This window comes from Emys orbicularis, chromosome 3 (genome assembly GCF_028017835.1).
Source record: "Emys orbicularis isolate rEmyOrb1 chromosome 3, rEmyOrb1.hap1, whole genome shotgun sequence".
NCBI lineage: Eukaryota > Metazoa > Chordata > Testudines > Emydidae > Emys > Emys orbicularis.
In genome coordinates, this window is record NC_088685.1 from 150,408,373 (window position 1) to 150,419,669 (window position 11,297).

The window sequence follows — 11,297 nt, forward strand, 5'->3', positions numbered from 1 at the left end:
AAAGGCTGGTGTTGTTACAGGAGGGGATCTTGCTAGTGAGTAAGAACATGAGAACACCCATACTGGGTCAGACCAATGGTCCAGCTAGCCCATCTTCTGACAGTGGCCAAAATCAAATGCTTCAGAAGGAATGAACAAAACAAGGCAATTATCGGGTTATGGTTGGCTGTGCATTGTGTGGAAAAGTACTTCCTTTTGTTTGTTTTAAACCTGCTGCCTATTAATTTCATTGGGTGACACTTACTTCTTGTGTTATATGAAGGGGTAAATGACACTTCCTTAGTCACTTTCTCCACACCATTCATGATTTTAAAGACCTCTATCATATCTCCCTTTAGTCATCTCTTTTCCAAGCTGAACAGTCCTAGGATTTTTAATCTCTCCTCATACAGAATCTGCTCCATACCCCTAATAATTTTTGTTGCCCTTCTCTGTACCTTTTCTAATAATCTTTTTTGAGATGGGGTGACCAGAACTGCACTCAATATTCAAGGTGTGGGTGTACCATGGATTTATATAGTGGCATTATAATATTTCCAATCTTATTATCTAGCCAGTGATTCTCAAACTTTAGCAACCCGAGGATCACTATTCTGATTTAAATATTTTCACAAACTCCCACCAAGCTCCCCCTCAGCCCCAGGCCCTGCCCCCAGACCCCACCCCAGCCCCAGCCCCACCTTTTCCCGCCCCCACTCCACCCTTCCCCTCCTCTTCTCCACCTCTTTCTGCCTCCTCCCCCGAGCGTGCCCCATCCCCGCTCCTCCCCCTCCCTCCCTCCCTCCCAGCGCCGCCTGCATAACACTGAACAGCTGTTCCGCAGCGTGCAGGAGGCACTGGGAGGGAGGGGGAGGAGTTGATCAGCGGGGCTGGCAGCCCTGGACGTGACTTGCAAACCCCCTGGAGTACCCTCCCAGACCCCCAGGGATCCGCGGACTCCAGTTTGAGAAACCCTGATCTATCTCTTGCCTAATGATTCCTAACATTCTGTTCACTTTTTTGACTGCCACTGCACAGTGAGCAGATGTTTTCAGAGAACTATCCACAATGACTCCAATATCTTTTTCTTGAGTGGTAACAACTAATTTAGACCCCCATCATTTTGTATGTATAGTTGGAATTATGTTTTACAATATGCATTACTTCACAGTTATCAAAATTGAATTTCATTTGCCATTTTCTTGCCCAGTCATCCAGCTTTGTGAGATCTCTTTGTAACTCTTTGCAGTCTGCTTAGTATCATGGGTAATTTTGTCTCATCTGCAAATTTTGACACCTCCATTTACCCCTTTTTCCAGATCATACAGCTTTAGCTGTTTTGGGTTTTTCAATGGGTTAAGCCAGTCCTGGAAAGTTTAAAGGATCCCTACCAACTTGATGTCTGAGTTTCCTAGATGTGTGAAAAGGACCTATACCTGCTACTGAACACACTCGCACAACCTTGGCTCTGGTTTTACCATCAGTTTATAATGTTTAAAAAATTTGTTTTTCTCACACCTGTTGTGAGAGAGACCCATGTGGACAACAAAGGAAACTGACTGACAATGAAGAGGAAACCGTAACACTGTGTTTTTTATAGTGCACAGGGGTGTCAAAGTAAACAAGCGAGAAAAAATATTTTCCATTCTCATTTTGCTTGATACAGTGCTGTAAGGTACTGTTTGTTATTGGTGGGGGAGGGGGGGATTTTTTTTATGAGCTCTTAGCCAATAACATATTTCAGAGAGCAAGCAGTGTGATTTTTTTTTTCATCTTACTATATCCCTTTGAAAGGACACAACCTAAAGAATGAGAGAGTACAGATTCCCAAACTAGATCGGCATTGGAAATAGAATATTCATATCTATTTCAGTGTAATGCTCTTTGGCAGCAATGCTGATTTCATCTAACTCAGCAGTTTGTGAACCAAAAGTTGTTTGCAGGTGAGTAAGAGCTGTTAGTCCTATAATGCCACCTTGTTTCCAAATGCTAAAGCACATTAAAAGCTTCCCTGACCCACTGACCATTGGATAAAGTTCAAGCAAGCAAATACAATTTATTAAACAGCAACCAATTTAAAAAATAAGGAAAAAATGGGAAAGGTTAAAGGAAAACATGTAACCCAGCTCTGTGGCATGGCGACATCACAACCAGCCGTCTCTGGCATGTAAGGGAAGTTCACAGTCCGTTCCTCACACGTCCCAGGCCTCCTGCCCAGGCCCTGGCTATGCTGCAAGGATGCCTTGGGTCGGACACTTGCTCTGGCAGTGGCCAAACTCCCTCAGGGTCTGGGTGATAGGGCCCTTTTTCCCAGCCTCCCCCCTCGAGGTTATGATCCTCCTTCCAGTCTGGCCTGCAAGGCCTCTTGGTCGGGGTGTTGCTCTGTGCTGGGACCTCTGCCCAGTGTCCCCCTCATTCTTCCCAGCTGCTTACCGCACCCGGCTCTGCACTGCTCCAGCTCCAGCTCCACTGCCTCGGCGCTGTTGCTGCTCTGCCTCCAGGGCAGCTCCTGGGCCACTGCTCCCCGCACGTATCTACTCTCTGGGCTGCTCCTCTGGTCTGGCTGGCTGCTGTGGCTCTCTCCCCACACGTATCTACTCGCTGACCCCTCTGCCTGCTGTTGCTCTGCCTCCAGCGCCGCTCCTTGGGCTGCCCCTCTGGCTGGCAGGGCCCTGCTCCCCAGCTCAGGCTCCTGCTCTCCCCTTAGCTCAGCCCCGCTCTGGCCCAGGCAGCTCCAGCTCACATGGAGGACGGGACCTCTGGCCTCCTGACACCCTCATTGGCCTGCCTGCCCTGTCAATCAGGCTGACCTGGAACATTGGCCTCTTCCCATTGCCCCTGGGGACTGTCAGTCTCAGGGTCCTGGTTTCCCATCGGCCCTTCCCCTTTCTTTTGGTCGGGGAGAGGGCCAACCAGAACCCCCCACTAATTTTTAGTAAGGGGCCAACAGTCCCCTTACACTTACATCCAGTGGTGGATTACCACACAGGGCCCATGGGCTTGTGCCCAGGGGCCCCAGCCAATTTGGGGGCCCCCAAGAGTGCTGGAACTATGACCCCACCCCCTGCTCCTCTTCTCTCCCCCCTGTCAGGCCAGAAGCCAGAGCTGGGCCAGAGCCACCCAGGGAGCGCAGGTCACTGTGGGGGGACCCTGGATCCTCCACCTGGCCTGGGTGGGGAGCTGGGGTGCCTGAGAGCAGCCCGTGTCCTTCCCCCCTCCCTCCACACAGGGGTGCCAGAACCAGGGGGAGGAGGGGGAAATGATCCCTTGGCTTTTAAAAGTGGGAGGGCTATGGCTGCTCACTTTTTAACAAAAGAAACCTGCCTTAGGGGCAGGCGACAGCAGGGAGTGCTGCCTCATCTGCACCAGCCCCTGCTCAGCCAGGCGGGCAGGCTCCATGTGCAGCTGCAGCGCCCAGCACGGCCTCGCAGTGAGTCCCGCTCAGGGCAGAGGGATCCTGGCTCAGGTTGCAGGGTGGGAGACTGGGAGGGGATGGACATAGTTTGGGGAGAGCATTGCCCCCCCCCCAAACAGGGGCGAGGCATGGGGGATGCACGTGGGGTCATGTGCCACTGGCTCCCTGCCCCTGATTTCTGTGAGCGTGGAGCTGCTCTGCTCAGCCTGTGGGGGGAGGAAAGGAAGGGGATGGGTGGGGGGGTGGGGAGAAGAAGGGAGAGAGGATGGAGCCAGGGGTTGAGTGGCAGAGAACAGTGTGGAGAGGAAAGGGGATGGGGTGGGGAGAGGCACTGTGTGTCTGAATTGCCTGAGTGGACACAGCAGCAACCCCCACTCCCCCGTTAAGCTGTCGGCTACAGAACCGGCAGCCCAGGTACCACTCCAGGCGGGGGGAGAGACCCAGTGATCCAGAGGGATTGGCTTCAGCACACATGTTTGCCCCCCCAAAAAATATAGCAGTCAAACTATGCTTATGGAGGGGATGCATCTGCCCCTGGGGGGCCCACCTCAGCTCTTACTGCCCTTTAGGCAGTGTTTAAAGCTGTGGCTCATCTGAGCCCCATCCCAGCAGACTCTGGCACCCCCAGTCATGCGCAGCGGGTATCATAGGCCAGGGGAGGCTGAGCCTTCTCAAGCAGCCGGGTGTGGCCCTGCCCAAGCTCCACCCCCAGGCTCCCTCCTGAAGTTCCCGCTCTTCCGTGGTCCAGGCTAACTGGGGCAGGCTGGCCTGCGCCAGGACTCGGGGCAGCTGGGGCTGGTGCTCACAAGGCCTGGGGCTAGGGGTGCTGGGACCGTGCCACCCAGCACTCCGGGGCTGGCAGCTGTGGTGGGGTGCTCAGGCTTCCTGGCAGCTTGCTCTGCAGTGCCACTAGAGGGGGGGCTGCTCCCAGGCACCTGCTCTCTCACTCTGCTCCAGGTGGTGCTGGGGCTGCAGCTCCCCTGGGCTCTTCTCCCTGCAGCAGCTGGCACGGGACTTTGCAACTTTTGGCTGCAGGTTGTGGCACCTGCAGTGCTGAGTGCAGGGGCCGGAGTGCAGTGAGCCGATCCTGGGGGCTCTGGTAGCCTCTGCCTTGCCTCCCCCTGTGCCTACCCCACATCCTGCACTGCTGCACAGAGCTCAATATCCCCTGGGACACCTGCCTTCAGAGCCTGGGATCACCCCATTGCAGGGGGATACCTTCTCTAAAGTCTGGAATCCCCTCGCCCCAGAGGGATACGTCCTCTACAGACCAGGATCTCCTGGACACATCCAGTCCCCAATCCGGGATCACCCACATCCCCTGGGGACACAGCCAGAACCCACCACTCATCTGGGCCTCCTCCCTTCCCAGGACACATCCCTGTTGCGGTTTAAACTGCCTGCAAGAAGCCAAGCATGGCTGCACCACTCCCCATGTTTATCCTCTCTCCAGAGCCCAGGGCATGACATCCTTCTCCCTCCACCCTCTAGTGCAACAGACACCTTCCCCCAAGACCGTGGAGGTGAGGATCCCCCTTGACAGGGGCTGGCGTGCGGCTCTCACATTGCTGGGAAGGTGACTCCTGAGACTGTTACCCTGCTTTGCACAAACCAGTACAGTAGTCCCAGTAAAAGGACGAAATTAAGAAGGGGGAAACACAAAGCTATCAGGGGAACCTTCCTGGCAGTATGATCTGTCCTGGGCTGTGGAACAGTCTCCCAAGGGAAGGGCTGGAAACCCCAAGGGCTTGTCTTCACTACCGCACTGCATCTGCATCGCTGCAGCTACGCCAATGTTGCACATCTGATGAAGCCACACTATGTGGATGGGAGAGTGTTTCCTGCCGACATAGCGCAGTGTAGACAGAGCTTTAAGTCAATGTAACTTATGTTGCTCGGGGAGGTGGCTTTTTCACACCCCTAAGCGATATAGGTTACATCGACTTAAGTGGTAGTGTAGACAAGCCCCAAGGCTTGGGACTTTTTTAAAAGGAGATGGACAAAACATGCTGTAAGGAGCAGCCCTGCATTGGCAGAGAGAGAAACTGAGACGGGATGATCACAGAGAGCTTTTTCTCCTCTAACTTCTGTAAGCCCGTCCCGCTATTTTGGAAGTACAAAAGCCCTGGTGCCTGGATCCCATTACGCTGGGATTGTGAATTAGTGCCCTGACATGCAACTCCTACTGGGCCAATAGTGTAGCGCCTACTGTTAGTACAGCTGGTTGCGGGTGCCCTTATGTTTAGCTGACCCCTTATACTCAGGAATTGAGTGCATCCCCACTATATTGTGAGCATGCATTCTGACACGGCTAGCCTGCTGTGTGGAGCCCAGTGTACTTGTACTGTGAATTTTTGGCACTCGTACCGGCTATATGTAGCTCATTGTGCTGATAGTGCCAGTGCCCTGGTGTAATGACAATATTATGCATGGGCAATGGGTGACCTGCTGGCTCAGGGAGGCTAGCCAGGGGCAGATTTACCATGAAACATACCGTGCCGTGGCACGGGGCCCCCCAACAATAGGGGGCCCCAGGGCCGGCACTTGGGCAGCCCGCTCCCCGCTGGGACTGCTGGGGCAGAAGCTGTGGGGGGCAGGAGAGCAGGGAGGGAGGTTCACTTGCAGCCTCAGGGGAGCAGGCGGGAGGTATGGATGGCAGTGAGCAGTGCAAACGCGGGCCGGAGGACTCAGGAGGAGCACAGGGTGGCCGCACTGCCAGCTGGAGAGAAGTGGCGCTTTGAAGGGGAAACTGCCGCTTCTCTCCAGCCACTGGCTGTGTGGCTGCCCCCTGCTTCTCCTGAGTCCTCCGGCCCGTATTCATGCCACTCGCTGCCACCCGTACCTCCCGCCTGCTCCCCTGAGGCTGCAAGTGAGCCTCCCTCCCTGCTCTCCTGCCTGGTGATTGGCAGCTGGGCGCAGCCCATGGAGGGGGCAGCTGGAGGATGAGGCTGGCCGCCCGAACCGACACACAGCCCACGGGAAGCGGGAGGCCGGCTGGGGAATGGGGCTGGCTGCCCGAACCAACAGAGAGCCCGCAGGTGGGGGGGGGCCGGGGGAGGCGAGCAGAGATGAGGACATGATGATTCATCATTGTCAAATCAAAAAGGTACTTTTTTAACCTGCCTTGAATATCTTAGTGGATTTGACAATTTTCTCAATGAACATTTGAAAAATTATCAGTATTGTGGTTCAGGGAAGACCAACTTTTTAACACACCAAACCTACAATGAATTCATCACTATAATGGCAGAGCAGCTCAGAAACCAATTCACTGAGGAAGTAAAGGATGCCAACTACTATTCCATAATAGTCGATTCAACACCAGATGTGAGTCATGTAGCCCAATTAACATTAATTTTAAGATATGTGACCGGCTATGGTGAAGTTGTAGAGCGATTTCTTTGTTTTGTCCCCCTAAAATCCCACACTTCTGAATGGCTAGAGACAACTGTTTTGGAAATCATTGCAAATTTAGGTTTGGACATCAAAAATTGTTGTGGGCAGAGCTTTGATAACGCTGCAAATATGGCAGGAAAATATTCAGGTCTACAGGCAAGATTGAAAAATGCAAAGCCCTCTGCTTTATTCATACCATGTTCCAGCCATTCCTTAAATTTAATCTACAATGCTGCAGCCGAATCTTGTGAGGGAGCTACAAATTTTTTTGACTTTGTTCAAAACACGTATGCCTTTTTTTCAGTTTCCACACATCGGTGGAGTATGCTACAATCACACTTGGAGAAGGCAAATGGAAAACATTTGACAGTCAAAAGAATTTGTGACACCAGGTGGTCTGCTCGTGCAGATGGTGTTTAGGCTTTGAAAATGAGCTATGATGTTATAAAGAAAACCTGATTAGACATAGCCATCAAATTCTGAAAAACCACGTGTGAAAACTGAAGCAAAAGCCTTAGCAGAAAAGTTTTGTGGAACTGTTTACTTCAAAGAATTAATGCCGTCAGCAAATCGCTGCAAAAGGTTGATACAAATTTACTGAGTGCTGCACAATTGTTAGCCTCAGTTACAAGTTTTGTCATGGAAGTTTGAAATGACTATAGCTCGGTGGAAGCAGTGGCACTAACATTAACAGTAAATATAGGTTCCTCTGATATATCTGATGAGAAGCGTAAAAAAAACAGGAAGTTATTTTTCGATTAAACTAGAGACAATGAAATCAATTTAAAAGGGAAAGAGAAGCTCATTGTTGAGACAGTCAATGTTATTTGTGACACAATAATAGTGCAATTGCAGAGTAGAGGTGAATCTCTAAAGCCAATTGTTGATTTATTTGCATGTTTTTTCACAGAAGTATGGACAAAAATGCTAAAAGTCACTACAGTAAGAAATTAAGTGAATTCTACCAAGAGGACATAGACACAAATCTTTTTGAAGATGAAGTGAAACATTTCATTCATTTTATCCAAAATGATGAGGTCTGTGCTTCGAGATCACCTGTTGATTTGTATAGACTTGTACGTGAGGGTTTGTAGGCAACCTTTCCAAATGTAGAAACCATTCTGAAAATATTTTTAACAATACCTGTCACAAATGCTTCTGGTGAACATTCTTTTTCTGTATTGAAACGAGTTAAAAATTATTTGCGAAATACGATCAGTCAGGAACATTTGACAAGTTCAGCAATATTGACAATTGAAAGTGCCTCTTTACAAAATATTACTTATGACTTGATGATTTTGTAAAGAAAACGTGTAGAAAAAAAGCTATCTGAATAAATATTTGTTTTCAAATTGAATAAGTTTCTTCAGAGGAAGTTAACTTTTATTTTTCCATTCATGCATCATCTATACTTTTTATTTTTACACATTTTTCATGTTAGTGTAATGCAAATACAAGCGTTCATCTAGACCAGAAGTTCTCAAACTGTGGTCTGACAACTCCATTCAGGTGGACCGAGGAAAAGTTGTTATGTTTTTTTTTATAAAGCGCTCTTATCCAAAGCACTTCACAATAGTTAGCTAACGGTACAAACAATATTTGGAAAGATCATTGTGGTCCGCCGAGACCCTGAGCACTTTTCAAGTGGTCTGTGAAAAAAAAGTTAGACTACAAAAACAATGAAGGTACTGTACTTTATTTTCATTTACTTCCTATTACTTATAATATAGGAGGAAGATGAAGAAAAAAAGAATGAAAAACAGGGGCCGGGGGAGATCAGAGAGACTGTTCTTTTTCTTGACTGGGTCCTGGAGGGGCGGGGAGGAAAGCAAAAATGAAGCTGAGCACAGGGCCCCACTAACTCTAAATCCGCCACTGAGGCTAGCCTCTGGCCGGCCCCGCCCCTCTCGCCCAAGGCCCCACCCCTCCCACCAGAGTCCAAAGGCCTCCCTTCCTGCAGCTGCCAGAGCACCAGGCGGGCGGCACGTGCCCCACCCCCACCCCCCAGCGCACTGGGTGGGCGCCACATGGCCCCCAATAGCACCAGAGCACTAGTGGGCAGCACATGCCCTGCCCTCCCAGCCCCAGAGTGCTGAGCAGGCAGCAGGTACCACCACCACCACCTCCCTCCCCCGTAGCCCCGGAGTGCCAGGTGGGCAGCCCCAAAGTCCCGGCACGCTTCCCTGAAGATGAGCAGCCTGCCTGGGGCCAAGGGGGAAGGGCAAGCAAGAGGGGGCCTTTCACATCAGAAAGCTTGTCTCACTCACCAGCAGAAGCTGGTTCAATAAAAGATGATATGACCTCCCTCCCCCAACCCCAGTGTCTCTCTAATGTGAATCCTGTCATTATGGCCCTGTTGGGTGCAGCCTAACATATTGAGAGCATGAATCTTGGTCACTAGAGGAGGAGAGTAAATCTTGATGGCAGTAGCCTGCTGTTTAGTGCTTAGTCCATGCTGAGCCTGGGAGTTTTAATTTTGGCATGTGTATCCTGATGCCAAGCTAGGAAGGCAGTGGAGTTTGGAACTAAGGTGAACACAGGACCAGCCTTATGGGTGGGCACCATGGTGAGGGGAGCACTGTGGTCAAGGAGCAGGGTGGGTTTGGGATGTGAGATCATGGTGGGCACTAGGGGCAATGGGCAGGGGGAGGCAATGGAACCCAGGGGCAATGGGGGATGGATTCCTCTGCCACTTTGGCCTTGCCCCTCTCCCACTTTTACAAAGGTTCCAGCCTCTTTGAGCTCTCCACAGCAACCTGTCTCCCTGGACGGCTGCCACAGCTCTTACCATAGCCTGTCTCCAGCTTCTGGCCTGGCCAAGGGGGTCTGTGGAGTGGCAAGTGGAGGAGCAGGGGGTAGGGCCCCATGGCAAGAGGGTGCAGGGGGTCCAAAACTTCTTTGTGCCCAGGGCCACAATAAATCTTTATCCATCCCTTTGTAGATCTGGGCCATATGCCCTGCCCCTTTCTGCTGTATTTTACTCTTGGCTAGTTTAGGCAACTCCCTGCTCAGCTTGCTCGATACTGAGAATCCTTTCCTTACATATCTTAATTCTCCTCCTGCAGTGCGTGAGGAGCCTGGGCATCTAACTCAGAGCTGAGAATTCCACGGGACAGCAGCGCACCTTGGAGCTGGGCATTGCAATGCTAAGCCTCAGCCCCTTTGTGAATCTAGCCCTTGGTGTTTCTGTGCCTCAGTTCCTATCTCACATGAGGCTATTAGAACGTCCCTCCTGGGCAGGGGTGTTGTGAGGATTGATATGTTAAGGCACCTGAGATGCTCAGAAACTAGGGTCATAGAGGATCCCTACAAGTATCTGAGCAAGATAGTAATGTCTGCACAGTCATGGCCTCCCTAACCGTTGAAGTATGGGGAACAAGTTAACCAGCTTTCACCTTTGCAATAGTGTCAAGGTAACAGAGGTGCTTTAGCTTGGGTGGGGCAACTCTAAATGAGTTTCTCCTTTTTCCCCATGAAACCCTTTTCTCACCTCTGTGGTGTGGTCATGCCCTGCAGCATCACCTGCTCCACCTTGCTCCAGAGAACAGGTTGCTCTGACTTCAAACAGCAGTGAGCTAAAGATTTTTGGGCTCAGTGGAAAGATCCTTTGGCCACCTCAGGCAGGGAAAACATCACTCCCAGCCCCTGCTCACACCAAATGAACAAGAGCCATTAGGCAGAGTGGGGGAGGGAGGAGAGATGGGGACTAGTACTGGAGTCACTAGGGCAATGATCTTTCTGCATAGAGGGTAGCAAAGGCTTAGGCCATCTTAACTCTGCTCCTGGCAGCACCTTCCAGCTCAGCTGCTAGGCCCCACACAAACCCCTTTCTAAGAGATCTGAGGAAAACAGCCAGGACCCATCCATTCCCACAACACATCAAAATGCCACTAAGTAGACAATAGAGACAGCTGTTACCATCCTGAGCTTCAGAGATTCACAGCAGTTCACATCCCAGTACAGGCCCCACCACTTATAACACCTGAGACCAGCTCATCGGGTTCAGGGAGGAGCTACCCCTGTAAGTCTCCACGGCCTGAGTTAAAGGCCCCAGCCCAAAGTTCAATCCCAAAGATGAAGAACAGAGGCATAGTTACATAGGCAAAAATATCACCTAGTGTATACTACTCCTGGGAGAATCTTGGTATAATATGTTGTCTCCTACGATACACTAACATGCTTGTCAGATTAAGACAACGGAGAGCTGTTCAAAATATAGATCTCACAGTTCTGTTTAACTCAGCCCTCGATCACTACTTAGTTACCTAAATCCAAGGACGAAGCAGTGGATGTGGGCAGACGATTACCATGTATTTTTAATATCCTTATGGGATATTACAAAGATCCAGCCACCAAGACATATTCAGAGTCACCAGACTCTGTTTTCATTTAAAGAAAAAAAACTTAAGTTTCTAGCCTCACACTTGCATAGAAAAACTTCCAAATGTGACCCAAGTCTAAACAGACATTGGTGTCGCGGAGTCAGTAGGCAGCCTGCTACAACAGC